This window comes from Staurois parvus, unplaced genomic scaffold (assembly GCF_062004578.1).
Source record: "Staurois parvus isolate SC_StPar_1 unplaced genomic scaffold, SC_StPar_1.0 ptg000288l, whole genome shotgun sequence".
In the NCBI taxonomy this organism is placed as follows: Eukaryota; Metazoa; Chordata; class Amphibia; order Anura; family Ranidae; genus Staurois; species Staurois parvus.
Window position 1 is genome coordinate 207,752 of NW_028318084.1, and position 21,519 is coordinate 229,270.

The 21,519-nt window shown below is 42.2% G+C and overlaps 1 protein-coding gene across 1 annotated transcript in view; it reads left to right on the forward strand.

The window, feature by feature from the left end:
- Positions 1-15,811, forward strand: part of GOLGA4 (golgin A4) — a 172,510-nt gene extending 156,699 nt beyond the window's left edge. The window contains exon 23 of the mRNA XM_089682387.1: positions 7,378-15,811. The gene's annotated coding sequence lies outside the window, so the exon portion shown is untranslated. The remainder of the gene's footprint in view (positions 1-7,377) is intronic.
- Positions 15,812-21,519: the final 5,708 nt, after the last annotated feature.

Consider the following 21,519-nt stretch of genomic DNA (forward strand, 5'->3'; position numbering starts at 1 on the left):
TACACTACTCAAAAAAATTAAAGGAATGATTTGAAATCACATCAGATCTCAAAGGGGAAAAATATCAAGCTTGATATCTATACTGATATGGACGGGGTAATGTGTTAGGAATGTAAGGACGCCCCATCGTTTGATGGAATTGAAAATTATTAACCTACAGAGGGCTGAATTCAAAGACACCCTGAAAATCAAAGTGAAAAATTGATGCAGCAAGCTAGTATTATTTTGCTGAACTTTCATTGCACCAACTCAAAATAGTACTCAGTAGTTTGTATGGCCCCCACGTGCTTTTATGCATGCCTGACAACATCGGGGGAGGCTTCTAATGAGACGACAGATGGTTTCCTGGGGTATTTCCTCCCAGATCTGGACCAGGGTATCAGTTCCTGGACAGTCTTGGGTGCAACCTGCCGGTGTCGGATGGACCAAAACATGATATCCCAGAGGTGTTCTATTGGATTTAGGTCAGGCGAGCGTGGGGGCTATTCAATGGTATCCATTCCTTCATCCTCCAGGAACTGCCTGCATATCCTCACCACATGAGGCTGGGCATTGTCTGCACCAGGAGGAGCCCAGGACCCACTGCACCAGCGTAGGGTCCGACAATGGGTCCAAAGATTTCATACCAATACCTAATGGCAGTCAGGGTGCCATTGTCTAGCCCAGCAATGGGCAAACTACGGCCCGCGGGCCGTATACGGCCCGGCGGACCTTTTAATCCGGCCCGCGGAGCTAGGCTCCCGCAAGGCCAGTGGTCGGCAAGCCGCGGCTCTTTACAAATTTAGATGCGGCTCTCCTGTGTGCCGGGCGCCCGCTCCCCTCCCTCCTCTCCTCCTCTCCCCTCCCCCTCTCCCCTCCTCTCGGATGGCCGCCCCCCCTCTCGGATGGCCGCCCCCCTCCCTCCTCTCGGACGTCAGGACTCTGCAGCTGTCAGGATGTAGGCGGGGCAGCCAGGATGTAGGCGGGGCAGCGTGACGAACTCCTCTCACAGTCCTCCCTGAAGACCAGAACGGCGCGGGAATACGAGAGGAACGCGCGGACCAAAGGTAAGTGAATTGACACAGGGGGGGGACTTACTATATGGGGGATGAATTACTATATGGGGGACTTACTATATGGGGGACTTACTATATGGGGAATGAATTACTATATGGAGGACTTACTATATGGGGAATGAATTACTATATGGAGGACTTACTATATGGGGAATGAATTACTATATGGGGGACTTACTATATGGGGAATGAATTACTATATGGGGGACTTACTATATGGGGAATTAATTACTATATGGAGGACTTACTATATGGGGAATGAATTACTATATGGGGGACTTACTATATGGGGAATTAATTACTATATGGGGGACTTACTATATGGGGAATGAATTACTATATGGGGGACTTACTATATGGGGAATGAATTACTATATGGGGGACTTACTATATGGGGAATGAATTACTATATGGGGGACTTACTATATGGGGAATTAATTACTATATGGGGGACTTACTATATGGGGAATTAATTACTATATGGAGGACTTACTATATGGGGAATGAATTACTATATGGGGGACTTACTATATGGGGAATGAATTACTATATGGGGGACTTACTATATGGGGGATGAATTACTATATGGGGGATGAATTAATATGGGGGATGAATTAATATGGGGGATGAATTAATATGGGGGATGAATTACTATGTGGGGGATGAATTACTATGTGGGGGATGAATTACTATGGGGGATGAATTACTATATGGGGGATGAATTACTATGGGGGACGAATTACTATAGGGGGGATGAATTACTATGGGGGACGAATTACTATATGGGGGACGAATTACTATATGGGGGACGAATTACTATGGGGGATGAATTACTATATGGGGGATGAATTACTATGGGGGATGAATTACTATATGGGGGATTAATTACTATGGGGGATTAATTACTATGCTTACTATGGGGGAATATTACTATACTTACTATGGATGACACATACACATCATTCATCTACTCTTGGTCCGGCCCCCGGGTCCAATATATGAACCCATTGCGGCCCTCAAGTCAAAAAGTTTGCCCACCCCTGGTCTAGCCTGTAGAGGTCTGTGCGTCCTTCCATGGGTATGCCTCCCCAGACCATCACTGGCCCACCACCAAAACGGTCATGCTGAATGATGTTACAGGCAGCAGAACGTTCTCCACGGCTTCTTCAGACCCTTTCACATCTGTCACATGTGCTCAGGGTAAACCTGCTCTCATCTGTGAAAAGCACAGGGCGCCAGTGGTGGACCTGTCAATCCTGATGTTCAATGGCAAATGCCATTCGAGCTCTATGGTGCCAGGCAGTGAGCACAGGGCCCACTAGAGGACATCGGGCCCTCATGGAGTCTGTTTCTGATTGTTTGGTCAGAGACATTCACACCAGTGGCCTGCTGGAGGTCATTTTGTAGGGCTCTAACAGTGCTCATCCTGTTCCTCCTAGTACAAAGGAGAAGATACTGGTCCTGCTGATGGGTTAAGGACCTTCTACAGCCCTGTCCAGCTCTCCTCGAGTAACTGCCTGTCTCCTGGAATCTCCTCCGTTAATTTCATTAACACCAAAGCAGCTGACACTTACTAACAACCCCCTCTGCTACTTAGCTTACCGGATCAATATCCCAGGAGTTTTAATTGACTTGATGCTATACTCTGATAAAAAGTGTTCCTATAATTTTTCTGAGCAGTGTATATGCAGTGATCCCAAGGGGAAATATGTAGATCTGGATGATAATATTTTAAAAAGAACATATCATTTGTTTTTATTTTCATTTTTAATTATTATATGAAAATAACAATTACCATATTTTTCGCTCCATAAGACGCACCTGATCATAAGACGCACCTAGGTTTTAAAGAAGAAAAACAAGAAAAAAAATATTCTGAACCAATGGACTGCGGACACAGTGCAGGGGATGACCAGAGACTGCGGACCTTTGGGGAGGGAGGGGGAATGGGTATCTGAATTTGACAGGTACCCGCTCCCACTTCCACGGAGTTGTCCTTCCTTCTTCCCGCGCCGGCTTCTGTGACAGCTGGGTGCCCACTGCGCATGTGTGAGAAGCGCTGCGCTTTGTGAATGGCCCAGAGCCTTCTGGGACCTGTCATGTGTCCCAGAAGACACCGGACCATTCACAAAGCGCAGCACTTCTCGCGCATGCGCAGTGGGCACCCGGCTGTCACAGAAGCCGCCGCGGGAAGACTGCAGCGCTGGAGCGAGGAACAGGTAAGGTCCTGCAGGAGAGAAGAGCTGGGCGGCCGGTCCGATATTCTGACATGGTGGCGGCAGAAATACCGGACCGGCCGCTTTATATTCGCTCCATAAGAAGCACTGACTTATGGAGCAAAAAATACGGTATATTATTTTTCCTAATCCAGTTTCAGTTTCTTCCTTCAATCAAATGGTTTGTAAAGAGAGAAGTTTTATGTAGGCCATCATATTTACTTTTTTATTTTAGTAATCAAAATATGCTTTCATTTTATGATTTTCTATATAAAGATCAAAAAGATAATCCCTGAAAGCGATGGTTGAGGGATTACAACAATGTAAAATGGAGATCAGTACTCCGTAGAATCTTTTAGGTGTAAATTTAGGGAAGACGTCCATTTTGAAACAAGTCTGGCTATCAAAGCCCATCAGTCACACCTAAATAACATACATACAAAAATTCGCTCTGAAGCAGTCAACCCTTTGTGGGGATATGACAATAAAAAAAAAAGAATGCAAGATGCCAACATTTCATACAAAGCAAGTTAAACCAAGGGCTCTACAGTATTTAGAACATTTTTTTCACACATCTTTCCCCTAGGTTCTAAATATTTTCCTAATTGGACTTAATTGTAACATATGGGATTGTTGGAAATTAGGTGCACATTGTGTGAAAATATTTATAAACAGATACCTTCGTGTGAAAAACCTGAAAAGATAGTTTATAGAGACACAATTGTCTTTCTTTCTTTGGAGATGATTTAGCAGATCAGAAACTACTCATCACAGTCATCACCGTTAGACCCTGACAGTTCTTGTACCTTTTATGCCCCAATGGACCAGAGCAATTTTTACATTTTTGTTATGGGCCTGTTTATTCACTGATAACTTTGTTTTAATTTAGGTCAATGAAGTAATACATACATTATCTCTAGGGACAAGCAAAGGATTTATTTTGGCAATATTGTATTACAAAAAATATTTCTATACAATCTAGAGAAAAGAAGGCAAAACGGAAAGGTTTTCTATTTTTTTATTATTTTGACCTGTGTTCGTTTTAAAATAAGTTGTTTCTATGCAAAAAAATATGCATTTTATTTTAGAATTCGTCCCGTATATATTGAAACTATAATGAACCTAAAATGGTGCCTAAAGTAGAACTAGAGGCAAAAACTTTTTTCAGTTTTGGATAGAGTGGAGAGGGATTAGAATGTGTGTCAGTTTTTATTGCTGTCTGTGCCCACATTAACCTCTTGCCGTCCGCCTGCTGTTTATAAACGGCAGGACGGTGGCACTCCAGGGGCGGGTTGCTGTTCATAAACGGCACCCGCCATTTCTAGCTGTGCGCGCTCCCTGGGAGCGTGCAGCACCACGATCCGGTGCCCGCTGTGTCCTCCGGACACAGTGAAACACCGATCATCGGACGGGACCTTTGTACGAGGTCCTGATCACTGATTGGCCAGTCAGTGATCACATGCAAAGTAGTAAGCAAGATGTCAATTGTGACATCATTGCTTACTACGTGTGAAATCTGTGAATGATCACAGAGGTCACATGGTACAAGGCTATTCACAAAAGCCTTGTACCATGTGACAAGCTGTGACCAATCACAGCTCACTCAGTAGTTCTCAATGATTGCAAGAATGCAGACAGAGAGAAAGAGAAATGATTGCTTTTACATCCTATATGGGTGTAAAAGCAATCAGTGTAAAAAAAAAAAAAAAAAAAAAAAAATCTTCATCGCCCCCTACAAGTAGTACAGTGTCACCATGGTGACACTGTACTACTAGGGTGACAGTATGTAAAATAAAAATGTAAAAAAAAATGTTTAAAAATTATAATTTTTGGTTATAAACTAAATTTGGATTTTTTTTTTTTTTTTACTAAAAAAATAACGGAATACATTTTGGCCAATATTTATGATGAAATATTATTTATTTGCAAAATTTTATCAAAAAAAACACTTTTTTTCAAACTTTTTGGACTTTTTCATTTACATAGTAAATAAATACCACCAAAATAAAGCTTTATCTGTCTCAAAAAAATGGTAAAAAATTCATATGGGTACAGTGTTGCACGACCGCGCAATTGTCATTCAAAGTGTGATAGCGCTGAAAGCTTAAAATTGCCCTGGACAGGAAGGGGGTAAAAGTGTCCGGACAGGAAGTGGTTAAGGAGACTCCTCTCTCTATTTGTTCTGTTTTCCGTTTTCAGTGAAAGTAAAAGAAAATCATACATTTTGGGTTGTCCCCAGAAAAGTAATAGAGTGAATATTTTCCAGTAGGGAGACTCGTTCTGGTGACTTGGGGGTCCCCAAGGATTTCCTCTCACTTTCTGTTTGGCTATTGAACAGGAAGTAAAGGGAAATCTCCACAATGGGACACAGATGGTGAAAACAAATCAGAGGGGTTATAACCCTTTTTTGTTCTATCCAAAATGAAAGAAAACATTTTGCCTATAGTTCTGCTTTAAGTAAAGATCTATCCAAACCAAATAAAAAACTAAACACATTAAATGAATAAAACAATAGCCCTATGAACTAAAAGATATGCAGGTATGATCGTCTACACCAGGGGTCTCCAAACTTTTTAAATAAAGGGCTGGTTTACTCTCCTTCAGACTTTAGAGGGGCCGCACTGTGCCCAGTGGAAGTAAACAATGCCTGATCTTTGGTATTAGGGGGAGAAATAGTTGGTGTTGTTGGGAGGAGTAGTGCTCCATTTTTGTTGTCAGAAGGAATTATACACCATCATAGGTGTCATTTGAAGATATAAGGCCTCAGTGTTGGTGTCAATGGCAGGAATAATTCTTCAAGGGCCAGATAAAGGCAAGCAAAGGGCCACATCCGGACCCAGGGCCGCATTTTGGAGAATTCTGGTCTACACAATGCCTACACAGTCGTGATTATAAAGTCGTATGTAACAAGCTCTGCATTTTAACATTACCATGTTTTTGTGGAACCAGTAGTGGAAGAAACCATGGTCAGGGAATGAAAAAGCTATGTGCACCCACCTCTAGAATAAAAATCTTGAAACGGAGGTAGCTGAATGCAGAGATTCTTGTGTTCCAGTTGATATAACTATGGGTTTCACTTAACCTGTCACATAAAGAATGTATAGAAATGTTATTTCTCATACAATAGTAAAGGGTTATAAAAGGATTTTACACGTTTACAGTCCTCAAACAGGCCATTCTTGCAAACTATAACATTTGTATTTGACTCTAAAATATTAAATTTTTCTTGTTTGTGGTTAACCTCCCTGGCGGTATTCCCGAATGTAGCTCGGGGTAAAATTTCAGTACCAAAAGTGGTGACCCCGAGCTACACTCGGGCTTACCATGCGGCGTTGCTCAGGGAGTCCCTGCAGCACTTACCTTGTCCTTCGTTCCCGCGATGTGTCCCCTGCAGCGTCCCCGGCCATAATCATAAATTATAATTTAATAAATAATCATAAAAAATAATATAATAATAATACATTTAATTCAATAATATAATTTGAAATACAGAGGCAAATTCGCACATCGCTGAGCAAAGTCGCAAAGTCGTTTTCAGTGTCTGATGAAGCATTTCCCCCACGAATCATTATCACTCAATTCTGCAAGTAGTTCTGATTTAGTATCGCTGGTCTAAAACCGCTTTTGACGTAAAGGGATGCTTTTTGGATGCCATGGACTTTTCTAAGTTTCCAGGCAGAAAGAACATTCAAAGTGCAGGCAGGGCACCGGACAAAATGTATGTGAAATGGATTGAAACAGCAAAAATGAAATTTTTTTAAAATTTCAATTTTGCCGCCGGTTCCGGCGCCCGTACATCCTGACGTCACAGGGACCGGAACACAGAAGCCGGATGCCGGCATCGGCCAGAGGAGATGGCAGGGGACGCATCACGGTAGCGAAGGACAAGGTAAGTGCTGCAGGGACCCCCAGAGCAACGCCGCATGGTAAGCCTGAGTGTAGCTGGGGGTTACCTCTTTTGGTATAGAAATTTTACCCCGAGCTACACTCGGGAATACCGCCAGGGAGGTTAAATCAAGACTGTGGTTGGGAAATGATGAATATATACTTGGTTGATAAATTTATGTTGCAAACAAATCTAACTTTTTTTTTTTTTTTACTTGCAGTCTTGGCTGAGACCTTCCTCCTAATGCTGCTTTGAAGACACTGCTTCCTCTAGATTTTTCAGCATTGAATTCTTACAACTGGTGGAATGAAATGAAAGTCAAATCTAATAGGCCTAACAATCAAAAACTCTTACCATTAACTGCCTTGAGTTGAGCTGATGCTACATAGTGACCATTTGTCACTAATTTGTTTTATCATCTTTCTTCTTATAAAAGGAGTGTTCCGTACGTTGGTACAATAACCGTTTGAAAATGGACAAAATAATTTATTATGTATGAAAAATTGTTTATTTAAACATGACTTGCATAACAAATAAGCACTTGCATGAAAAATTGGCCAGATGCTTTAAAGTAACCATGTTACCATTGCTAACTTATTAATGTCTATTTTATGCCGAATCAGAGGCACCCTAAACTGGGTGCATATACTGTTTATTCTTGTCAAAACCTCTTATTGATTTGGGCACCCTACACCGAGACACATGCTTTATATGCAGGTCTTAAAGAGGAACTAAACTCTGGAAGTTATGCCTAAAAAATCAAGCAGAGGGCAAATCACTAGTCACTGATATTGCCTGTGGTCTCCCTGTGACTTATGCTTTCCTCTACGGATCTAAAATGCCTAGTTCTGCACTGCGTCTCTTTGTGGAGGTGACCATCTACGTCAGTGGTTCTCAACCTTCCTAGTGCCGCGACCCTTTAATACAGTTCCTCATGTTGTGGTGACCCCCAGCCATAAAATTATTTACCCAGTAATTATAATTCATGAAGTGTCGTTTTACCTCCAATACTGCTGCTTTCAACACAGTAGCTGCTTTCTACACAGTAGCTGCTCTTTACACATTGGAAATATGTGTTTTCTGATGGTCTTAGGGGACCCCTGTGAAAGGGTCGTTCGACCCCCAAAGGGGTAGCGACCCACAGGTTGAGAACCACTGATCTACGTAATGGTAAGGTTTTGCTTTCTCATGTCAGAGCTCTCAACCGCCATGAGCTGCGCAGTAGTGGCATCACCAACTTTCACTCAGATCTGGTGAGGCTAGTAGTTGAAGGCAGCAGCGCCTTAGATCTCAGATTGCAGATATACAGTACAGCTGTAAGGCTTTAGGCACAGGAGTCCCTAGCCACCCTCACGTACTAGGAAGTGCACTGTTATTTTTCAGGGGAAATCAGGACAAAGGGTTCATTTTGAGAGTACTGCTGAGGCACAGTTAACACTTCTAAATGATTCCTATAACATAATATCCTTTACTGTTAGGATTCACTTTAATCTGTAACCCCTAACTCAACCAAGAGCTGGGGCAAGCCCCATCTTCTCGCATTTCTTAGCACATCCTACTTTTGTTTGCTTAAAGCAGAGATTCTGTCAAGATAAAAAAAAAAAAAAAAGTCAGCACCTACAAAAACTAGCTGCTGGCTTCTAAAAAAAAAAAATCACGTTCCACAATCCAGCAATGTACTCGCCGCAGCCCATTTCACTGGCCGTCTTCTCTCCCTGGCACCGGCATCTTCAGTGTGGGCACCCGGCAGTGACAGCTTGTGGTTTCACAGGCGGGTGCCCACTGCACATGCGCAAGTAGCCCTGTGCTTTGTGAATGGTCCCCTAGTCTTCTGGGACCTGTCACAAGCCCCAGAAGACTACAGTGAGGGTGGGCGGGGGGCAACTTCCACTTCCGATCACCTAGGCCAGGGGTAGGCCAACTGCGGCTCTCCAGCTGTTGCAGGACTATAAGTTCCATCATGCCTCTGCAAGTCATTGCTGTAACTGTCAGTTTTGTAATCTTTGCAATGCCTCATGGGAAATGTAGTTCCACAACAGCTGGAGAGCCGCAGGTTGCCTACCCCTGACCTAGGCGCTTGCAGCAGAAGTGGGAAGCCCATTTCACTGGCCGTCTTCGCTCCCTGGCATCGGCATCTTAAATGTGGGCACCCGGCTGTGACAGCTTGTGGTTTCACAGCCGGGTGCCCACTGCACATGCGCAAGTACCCCTGTGCTTTGTGAATGGTCCCCTAGTCTTCTGGGACCGGTCACAAGCCCCAGAAGACTACAGTGGGTGGGGGGGAGCAACTTCCGCTTCCGATCACCTAGGCGATCGTAGCGGAAGGGGGAACAGGTAGGTACCTGTTAAAATCAGGTACCCGCTCAAGCCTGCCCAACCCACTGCTCCTCCAAGGTGGCAATTCCTTACGGGGAGCAGGGGACCACTACTTAAAGCAGAACTTCCCCTTTTAGGTGGTGCTCCGCTTTAATCTGTTTTCAGATCGCATCTTCCTCATTTTGCAGATCTTCAAGGTGCACAGTAGAGTTTATTACAATAAAAATGATGTCAACGTTGCCGCTATCTGATGTACAGTACTTTTAGACATTATAAAGGTTAGTAAAAGGAGATGAATTCCCATTAGGCACCCCTAAGAAAATGATTTAGGCTACGTTCACACTAGCGTTGTGTGCAGCCGGCAGAGAGGCGTTTGGGAAGCGTTTTTACCACCTCTGCCACTTCTGCACATTATAGCACATGGTGCTATTCTAACGGGAGCGTTCGCGTCGCGGCAAAACGGATGCCTCTGGTCGAGTCAGGAGGTGTTGAAGCCTCTTATTCTAGTCTATGGTGCCGCTCCGCAAGCGCCCGGCGGTTGCGGGGCGTTTGCGGAGCGGTAACACCATTCAAACTGCATTATAAACGTTTGTGGGGCGTTTTTAACGCTCGGCAAACGCCTAGCAACCTCCGCTAAACCGCACATGTGGCGTTTGCGGAGCGTTTGCCAAGCTGTAATGTGCAGAATTGGCAGAGGCGTTTTGGAAGCGGTAAAAACGCTTCCCAAACGCCTCTGCCAATTCTGCACATTACAGCACATGGTGCTGTTCTAACGGGAGCGTTTGCATCGCAGCAAAACGGACGCCACTGGTTGAGTCAGGAGGCGTTGAAGCCTCCTATTCTAGTCTATGGTGTCGCTCCGCAAACGCCCGGCGTTTGTGGAGCGGTAACACCATTCAAACTGCATTATAGGCGTTTGTGGGGCATTTTTAATGCTCGGCAACCGCCGCTAAACCGCGTTTGCGGAGCGTTTAAAAATGCTCCGCAAACGCCGGACCAACGCTTGCCAAACGCCCCTATAGCGTTTGGCAAGCGTTGATAAAACAGCCAAGTGTGAACGAGCCCTTAAGGTAAGTGGAGGTGTATAAAATAATAATTACCCGTCATAATTATACTGTTTATCTACTATTTTGGTGCTGAATCAGGGAACTGGCACCAAATTCTAAATTTAAAGACGGCTTCTGCACTCTTATCTTCACATCAAGTCTGCAAATATCAGCTTCATTTATACAGCAGCTACCCCCCCCCCCCCCCATTGCCCTCCACATGAAATCAGCATTTATTGTTTTTGAAGTCCAGCACTGAAACCATGAACACTAGTAAACTTTTTTTAAAGAAGAACCTAATCCAGCTGTCTATTAATGTAAGCTGATCCCAAAATATAAACTTAGTGCAATATCCGGAAAATCACAAACCTTTATGTGGGAACCAGAAATGTCTGTTTTAGGGGCTCTTTCACCCCAGCAGACCATGTTGTACCGCGGCTGCTCTATGCACTGTGACGGGAGCAATGCTCTGATTACAAAGCATCACACTGCTTACTTTTTTTTTTTTTTTTTTAAATGTATTGAAATATCACAAACTGACGTTTCAGACATCTGTATGCATTGGGTGGTCTGAAATAAACATATATGAAGAAAGGAAAATATGCTGATAGGCGCTTCTGTTCTGTGTCATTCATACATATGTAGTGTTAGAGGTGGACACAGTGCGGCTCACACTGACTACCAGCGAAATTAAAGTAAACCTGTGACAGGCAATTCAAACTGAGTGTACAAATTATAATCAAAGTGGTATTAAAAAAGTATCCTTTTGCAGCTTACTGATTCTTAAATGTGGTTGTTGCATTAGTTTTCTCTTTTACCTTTATTTTCACCTGGTAATTCAGCCAGTAAATCTGTTATTTTTCAACTTCTATTAACAGACCAATGTGTCCAGCAAAAGTGGCATTTAAGGACCAGTTTAAACCACAATTTGTGTTTTGTGCAAATGTTTGATGTGTTCTGGTGCGCTTTCCTCTCTTTTTTATTTTCTTCATCTCAGTTCAGAATGTGTGCGTTCCAGTGCATTTTTGATGCATTCCAGTGCTTTTTATGTTGTGTTTTGCTGTGTTCCATACAGAAAAAAATACATGTTCTACTTTTGTTGACTGACCTGGAACGCACTGTACTGGTGTAAACTAGGGCCATTGGAATACATGGAAAACACTGTGCATGAGATTTTGATGCAGATTAAAAACGCACTGGACTGCATCTGGTGTGAACCGGTATGAAGACAAATCATTTACCACTGACAGGGGTGCTTGCAATGATCAGATTTTATAAATTAATGTAAAACCTTTATCCTAAAAGGAAAAAAAAAAAAAAAGAACTGTTGGTAGGAGTTCAGCTTCAACTTCAGTCCATTGAAATCTGCTAGTGTATCTAACACTAGCTTCTTCCCCGATGGACAATGCTGCTGTCCAAAAGGTGATTCCGTTGATCCTTCATTCAAAGTGGAAACGCCCTAAGGCTAGGTTCACACCTATGCAGTTTGCGTTTGGTGCGTTTTGCGGTGCACTTTGCGTTTTTGCAGCATTTTTGATGCTTTTTTTTTTCCTTGTTGCTAGGCAGATTAAAACGCATCAAAAACATTGATACTGTACAACAATCGCACAAACTATCCACGTCAGACTGGTACCTCTCCCTCATCCTCTCACAACCTATCCTCTCCCCCCTCCACTTCCCCCCCTATTACTCTTCCCCCTCAATACCTACTACACCTCCCTACGGTTCAGTCCACCCCAAGCATACCTCTGATGTTTATGCCGCAACTATAGCTCCGACCCCAGCCAAAAGTTGGGGTAACTGTCTAACGAAGCTGTATTGTATGCATACATTCTAAACTGAACCAAATGTTTATCTCTGTTAAAAAATTTTTCTTGAAAACCTTCAATAAAAATTATTGAAATTAAAAACGTATCAAAAACATACTACATGCTTTCTGCAGCGTATCCATTGAAGTCTATAGAACCAAAAACCCAACGTTTTGCATTTAAAAAAGTCCCTGATCCTTTCCAAAAAACCGCACCGGGTGAAAGCGCAGAGATGTGAACCTGTCCCATAGGAAATCATGTTATATGGACTGCTGTGCGTTTCCGGAAAACACATAGCTGGGAACCTAGACTAAGACAGGGAGGGGGTTATTTACTAAAACTGGAGAGTGTAAAATCTGATGCAGCTCTGCGTAGAAACCAATCAGCTTCCAAGTTTTATTGTCAAAGCTTAACCACTTCCAGTCCGGACACTTTCCCCCCTTCCAGTCCGGACACTTTCCCCCCCTTCCAGTCCAGACACTTTCCCCCCCTTCCAGTCCGGACACTTTTACCCCCTTCCTGACCAGGGCAATTTTCAGCTTTCAGCGCTATCACACTTTGAATGACAATTGCGCGGTCATGCAATACTGTACCCATATGAATTTTTTACCATTTTGTTGAGACAGATAAAGCTTTATGTTGGTGGTATTTATTCTCCGCTGGGATTTTTATTTTTTTTGCTATGTAAATGAAAACGTTCAAAAATTTTGAAAAAAAGTTGTTTTTTTTTATAAAATTTTGCAAATAAATAATATTTCATTATAAATAATACTACTGTACTACTTGTGGGGGGTGATGAATATTTTTTTTTTTTTTTTACACTGATTCCTTTTACACCCATATAGGATGAAAAAGCAATCTTTTCTCTTTCTCTCTGTCTGCATTCTTGCAGTCATTGAGAACTACTGTGTGAGCTGTGATTGGTCACAGCTTGTCACATGGTACAAGGCTGTTGTGAATAGCCTTGTACCATGTGACCTCTGTGATCACTCACAGATTTCACACATAGTAAGCAATGATGTCACAAGTGACATCTTGCTTACTACTTTACATGTGATCACTGATTGGCCTATTAGTGATCACATGATCGGGACCTTGTACAGAGGTCCCGTCCGCGATCGGTGTTTCACTGTGTCCGGAGGACACAGCGGGCACCGGATCGCGGTGCTGCGTGCTCCCAGGGAGCGCGCACAGCTAGAAAATGTGGGTGCCGTTTTATGAACAGCAACCCGCCCCTGGAGTGCCACCGTCCTGCCGTTTATAAACAGCAGGCGGACGGCAAGTGGTTAATTGAAAAAGGTGAAGTTAGAAGCTGATTGGCTCCCATGCTCAGCTGCACCAGATTCTGAGTGCTCCAGTTTTAGTAAATCTTCCTCCAAAGTGTTTGGATCACCAGGTGAATATAAAGGGAAAAAAGCCTAAACAAATAAAACTAATGCAGCCACCACCTTAGAAGGACTGGTAAGCTGCAATATATAAATGTTTTGTTTTTCGGTTTATTACTGCTTTACTGAGAAAAAAATCCGAGGAACCAGAGATAGGGTCAGCTTATATTACATGCAAAACTCACATTTCTTTGGAAAAATTGAGCTTTACCCCAATCACTCCACTTCCCAAACCTTCCTATTGGTCAGTTAGGCTGCTTTTCATATTACTTGACAAGGTTGTGTAGGAGTTTGGAGTTTGATTTTTTTATAGAAGTAGTTTATTTGCTGATTACGTAGCTGCCTGTATCTTTGTAGCTGCGGATCTTTTTGACTTTTACAGAAAATAACATCTGCTTGTGTTTTTTTTTTTTTTTTTAATGCTTTTCTCATTTTGAACTGTTCAAGTTTGTAGCATGTTTATTTGAAAGATATATGTGCACAATCTATGCATGGTGTCCGCTAATTTGTGTATTCACAGCTGTCAGACAATGCAACACAAAATGCCCAGAAACCCTCCAGATTTTTTTTTTTTTTTACATTTTGGATAGATTTATAATGACGTTTTCTGTCAGGATTTTATTCATTTTTATGACCAATCTGGGGAGATTTCCTGCCTATATTTCATACAATAAAAGGAGAGATTGTTATAGGCAACAATAGAAAAATGGAACCTTCCTCACACTACTTAACCATTTCAATACCGGGAAATTTTACCCCTTCCTGCCCAGGCCAGTTTTCAGGTTTCAGCGCTCTCACACTTTGAATGACAATTGCGCGGTCATACAACATTGTATCCAAACTAAAATTGTACCCAAACTAAAACTGTGATAGGTCACATGGTACTGGCAATGGGGGCCGGTACTCAGATCTGTCATCGGCCGTGTCCGAGGTACGCGGTCGGTGACAGATCGCGGCTCTGCATCCGCGCATGTGCGGGAGGATGCCAAATGGCGTACACCCCAGAAAGCTAGAGCATTTTTGCGGCTGCCAAACAGCTATAGGCTGGGCGGCTAATGGTTAATGCCCCCTTCTCCACAACCAAAACTAACTTTCCTTTGCTCCCCCACTGTTCTGTTCAGCCAAGGGGAGCAAAAAATATAGGCCGGGCGGCTAATGGTTAAAATGTGTTTTGTTTTTTTTTTGTGTCCCCATTAGAGAGAGTTCCTATTAATCGAAACCTGACAGCAGCTCTAACCCTGTTACCTTCTATTACAGAAAAAAAAAAAAAGAAAACATTTTGGCTGGAGTTGGGCTTTACAATTGCTTGGCGGTTAAAATGGGTTTTTTTTTTTTTTGTGTCCCCATTAGAGAGAGTTCCTATTAATCGAAACCTGACAGCAGCTCTAATCCTGTTACCCTCTATTACAGAAAAAAAAAAAAAGAAAACTTTTTGGGTGGAGTTGGGCTTTACAATTGCTTGGCGGTTAAAATGGGTTTTGCATATTGCGCTCATTGTTCATCTTTTTTTGAAAAAAAATGCATATTATGCAAATTTTTGTATACAGTACACATAACTAGAAGCAGGTTGACGTAAAATGACACTAACCTTGGCTGGCTAACCGCTTCACCACTGGATGTTGTCAATAGGAGCATCTCTGGTTATTTAACCTGCTTAAGTGCAATTTCCACTTTCTGAAAACATGCCCACATTTTAGATTGTTTTGAGCTCATAGATATGTTTTCAAAGGTGTTATCTTTGTATTTAGCTACATTTTAAACTCGTGGTTTTCATTCTGTGTGAATTATTTGTGCAATACTGTAGCAGGGGAGGAATTGTGCTTCTTACACATTTATCTATCGATCATTTTCTTGCTGTGCTCATTTTTGATTTCCTTTGCTATGGGCCAGTTCTTCATTACTTTCATCTATGATGAAAGATTCTAAATCCGAGTAACTCACTGGGTTCCTCTTAGCTTTTGTACGTATATTTTCCAGATTGAATATACAACTGTACATTGTAAATAGTCGATAAATGAATGTATTATAATGCGGTTTTGTGATGGCCTCAATGTTAATCTTAAAAATGGAGGAAAATAAATTTTATTTACTAAGTATAATTTGGTTTTGTTCCTTTTTATGTATTTTGAATGGAATGAGTTATCGATTTATTTTTTTTTTCCAAGGAAATCTAAGTAATATATTTTCTGTGTAATCAGAATATTTACAGGTAAGCACCCTAGGTTTTCAATACATACCATTGCTGCCAGGGGCGGACTGACCATTTGGAAACTCTGGCACTGCCCGAGGGCCCGGGGTCAATAGGGGGCCATATGAGATGCCCCTGGTACCTTTTTCATAGGCTTTTTTGAGTTTGGGCAAGGACACAGGGGCCCCATGATCCCCATGAGTTGTCAGTCCGCCCCTGATTGCTGCAGATCTGCAGTCATTAAATATAATACAATTACTGCAATTTCTATATTGCGTTGCAAGTTTAATTCCCTTTTTAAATCTTGAGAGAATTATCTTGAATCTTCCCTTCATACTTGCATCTAAATTGTAGTGTAATGTTTAAACAAATTTCCGTGGATTAACTGCTTCCCGCCCACCCACAATACATTTACTGCGGATGGGCGGCACAGGCAGGCCGACCGGATCATGTACAGTTGTGTTCAAAATAATAGCAGTCAGACATCACTAACCGGATCAATCACTGGTTTTGGTAGAAATGATATTTCTACATGGCAAATAATTTCCTAGCAGGTGTAGTAGAGTAATAGAAATCCAACAGACCCAACAGTCATGACATGCATGCTGCTGATTCTGTGTCATTGAATCACTCATTGAAAGGGGCGTGTTCAAAATAATAGCAATGTGGAGTTCTATTAGTGAGGTCATTCATTCTTTGAAAAACAGGTGTCAATTATTGCCCTTATTTAAGGAAGGAAGGCAGCAAATGTTGGACATGCTGGTTACAGTGCATTTCTCTCTGAAATTTTGAGGAAAATGGGTCGTTCCAGACATTGTTCAGAAGAACAGCGTACCTTGATTAAAAAGTTGATTGGAGAGGGGAAAACATATAAAGAAGTGCAGAAAATGATCGGCTGCTCAGCCAAAATGATCGCAAATGCTTTAAAATGGCAACCAAAACCTGAAAGATTTGGAAGAAAGTGAAAAACTACCATTGGAATGGATAGAAGAATAGCCAAAATGGTGCGGACTCAGCCAACAATCAGCTCCAGGAAGATGAAAGAAGGTGTGACGTTCCCTGTGAGGACTGTTACAATTAGAAGACGCCGATGTGAAGCCAAGCTATCTGCAAGAAGTCCCCGCAAAGTCCCACTGTTGGGAAATAGACATGTGCTGAAGAGGTTACAATTTGCCAAAGAGCACATTGACTGGCCTAAAGAGAAATGGCACAACATTTTGTGGACTGAAGAAAGTAAGATTGTTCTTTTTGGGTCTAGTGGGCGGAGACAGTTTGTCAGACGACCCCCAAACACTGAATTCAAGCCACAGTACACTGTGAAGACTGTGAAGCATGGTGGTGCAAGCATCATGATATGGGGATGTTTCTCATACTACGGTGTTGGGCCTATTTATCGCATACCAGGGATCATGGATCAGTTTGAATACATCAGAATACTTGAAGAGGTCATGCTGCCTTATGCTGAAGAGGAAATGTCCTTGAAATGGGTGTTCCAACAAGACAACGACCCCAAACACACCAGTAAACGTGCAACATCTTAGTTCCAGACCAACAAGATTGACATTATGGAGTGGCCAGCCCAATCCCCGGATCTTAATCCAATAGAAAACTTGTGGGGTGATATCAAAAATGCCGTTTCTGAGGCAAAGAAATAGAGAAGAACTGTGGAATGTGGTCCAATCATCCTGGGCTGGAATACCTGATCACAGGGGCCAGAAGTTGGGTGACTCCATGCAACACAGATGTACAGCAATTCTCAGAAACAGTGCGACTACAACCAAATATTCATGAAGTCATTCAAAGGAAAGCAAAATCTTCAAACATTTCTCAGTTTATATAGTGAATGTTTGAGTTTGTAAAGAAGAATACAAACACTGCGATTTTTTTTGAACCGTCTAATATTCACTTTTCTTCAATTTTTTTTAGAGGAACAACACAAATTTGATATTTTTCTTCATGTTTTGATCTGGAATAGAATGTGTCGTGTTCCCAATGCATTTGTGTGGATGGAAATAAAAGCTATTAGAAGGATTTTCAGCTTTATTCACTTTTTTCAACACACTGCTATTATTTTGAACACAACTGTATGTCCTCCAGCCTGTTCTGGGTTAGGAGTACACATGCTTGCGCCTACTGCTAACCCCCACTGTCACTGGCTACAGTGTGATTTTTGTCAGCAGGTCCCAGCCAATGATTGATGGCTGTAGCCTACCCCACCCTCACCTAACTGCTGCTCTCCTTCATTCCTCCTACCACTCCATCCCCCACAGCCACTTCCTCCTGTACCACTACCCCCTCCCTCCTAGATTGTAAGCTCGAAAGAGTAGGGCCCTATAACCCCTCGTGTGCTGTTTGTAGTTGCTGTAATGTTTCATGTATTGTCCCCCCCTCTATTGTACAGTGCTGAGCAAACCCTTTGGCGCTATATAAACTCAATGTAATGTAATTGGTTGTAATCAATCACAGCACAGAACCCTGTGTTTACAAACACACAGGGCTCCTTACACATATCAGCAATCTGGCACACCTTACACTTGTTAGGTAAAACAGTTAACCCTTTGATTGTCCCTTGGTGTTAACCCCTTCCCAGTCAATGTCCTTAGTACAGTGACAGTGTACAGCAATATATCTGATCACTGTATTAGTGTCACTATTGATGTTAGTCAGTGTACCTTCTGGCGAGGGTCTGTTAGAGCCAAATTGCCCTCCACACTTTCACAGTCCCACTAGAAGTCGCTGATCACTGCCATTACCAGTTTAGCGTCATAGGTGCATATATTCCAGTGTATATATACTGTAATTTGTAGATGCTATACCTTTCACACAAACCAATTAATATGCACTTGTTGGGATTTTTTTTACCAGCAAACTACATTTTGGCCTAAATTTAGGGACATTTTGCTACTGTGTGCAATGCACGCGGTTGCGGCATGTTGGTGTGGCATTTACGAGGTTTAATCAGGCATTGAAGAGGAGTCATCACCTCCTCACTGCCTATCAAATGTCTCTGAAAAGCAATATGATTATAGGCTGCCTTTCAGAGGTGCGACTATAACTGTACATTTAAACTTAGCCTCGCATTTTTTGTGAAGTGTCGGCTGTCAAAGTTGAAATCTGAAGTTCTCTGCATACCCCACATACACTGCAGCTGTAATTTTCTGTTTCTGCAGGAGTTAATATGAGCACTGGACCTATCACAGGCACTCATCAAGAGTGCTGACTATGCCCGCCCTTTCCACTCCATTCATGGAAGATGTACTATAGCTTCCATGAGTGAAAAGTGATCTTTGAATGGTGGACAGGCGTGTATAAATGAAAAGGTCACCTCCTTCATAGATTGTTTTTTCACTGATGTAAGCTATACTACCATCTCCATGAATGGAGGAGGGGGGCAGAAAGGGCAAACATGGGTACTGCAGCACTGGAAAGATTGCTGTAGTGAGGAAGAAAACAGGTACAGAAAGGCAGACATGCTGGTGGTATGGAACTTTAATGATAAAATAGAAAGGGTTCCCTGTCTCTGCTGGACCCAGGGGCGGACTGACCATTTGGGAACTCGGGCACTGCCCGAGGGCCCGGGGTCAGTAGGGGGCCCCATGAAATGCCCTTGGTACCTTTTCATAGTCTTTTTTGGGTGTGGTTTAAGTGTGGGTGAGGACACAGGGGCCCCATGATCCCCTATTGCCTGGGGGCCCCATGAGTTGTCAGTCCACCCCTGGCTGGACCAGTGAATGTGAAAGGTATTGACTTAGCATGCATCAGTCAGAATAATAGACGGGGATCGGAAGGATACAGCAGTCACTTTACACATCACCAGTGACTAAAGAAAAGATGAACATTTTTCAACAATTATTTTAGGGAATTAGATTATCTTAATCTATCAAAAAAGATATTACTAGCACTACTTGCACCACAGAGAGCAGGAATTTAAAGGGTTAAAATGATGTCTAAATAGTGGTTCAGCTCTAAATGAAGATAAAATTAAAAATGCAGCACCAACCATATAAAATTGTGTGTCTAATAAAGACATATGACAAAAGCTATGAAAAAACTACAACTCAAAAATCGAGTGAAAGTAAAACAGCCATCCATATAATCAAAAACTTGAAAGTATACCCGTATTTTCCGGCGTATAAGGAGACTGGGTGTATAAGACGACCCCCTAATTTTCCAGATAAAACATAGGTTTTGGGCTATACTCGCCGTATAAGACTACCCCCCTTCCGAGGCAACACCATTTAAAAACATCAGATTTTTTAATTGAAATGGTTATGACTTAACGGTACTTAAAATCCTTCAAAATCCTCATGTTCATCCTCTGACATCATAAGTTCATGAATGACATCTTGTGATACATTTGTAAGACAGTCATCATATGGATCAAATTCCAAATCAGATGGTTACCGCTGGATGTGCGGTAATACGGTAGCTTCGGCTACATACAGTATACAGTATATATACAGCCCGCTGGATGTGCGGTAATACGGTAGCTTCGGCTACATACAGTATACAGTATATATACAGCCCGCTGGATGTGCAGTAATACGGCAGCTTCGGCTACATACAGTATACAGTATATATACAGCCCGCTGGATGTGCGGTAATACGGTACCTTCGGCTACATACAGTATACAGTATATATACAGCCCGCTGGATGTTCGGTAATACGGCAGCTTCGGCTACATACAGTATACAGTATATATACAGCCCGCTGGATGTGCGGTAATACGGCAGCTTCGGCTACATACAGTATACAGTATATATACAGCCCGCTGGATGTTCGGTAATACGGCAGCTTCGGCTACATACAGTATACAGTATATATACAGCCCGCTGGATGTGCGGTAATACGGCAGCTTCGGCTACATACAGTATACAGTATATATACAGCCCGCTGGATGTGCAGTAATGTACATACAGTATACCGCGCTGAGCCAAGTTGGCTCGAAACAAATGTCCCTATGAGAGATTAATCTGTCAGCCCGCTGGATGTGCGGTATATACAGTATACTGAGCCAAGCGGTTTCAAAACGTACCGGTACGTCCCTACTGTAATCAGCCCGCTGGATGCGTGTATGTACGGTAGCTGCGGCTACATACAGTATACACTGGGCCAATCACGGTGAGCGATGTATTCTACTAATGAATACAAAGCCTGCTGGGATTTTTATTTTTTTTTGCTATGTAAATGAAAATGTCCAAAAATTTTGAAAAGAAGTGTTTTTCTTATAAAATTTTGCAAATAAATAATATTTCATCATAAATCCTGGCCAAAATTTATTCTGTTATCTTTTTTGTAAAAAAAAAAAAAAGTCCAAATTAGTTTAACACCAAAAATTATAATTTTTAAACATTTGTTTTTACATTTTTATATTATTTATTTCATTTATTTTTTTTGTACATACTGTCACCCTAGCAGTACAGTGTCACCATGGTGACACTGTACTACTTTTGGGGGGTGATGATTTTTTTTTTTTTTTACACATTGCTTTTACACCCATATAGGATGGAAAAGCAATCATTTCTCTTTCTCTCCGTCTGCATTCTTGCAGCCATTGAGAACTACTGAGTGAGCTGTGATTGGTCACAGCTTGTCACATGGTACAAGGCTGTTGTGAA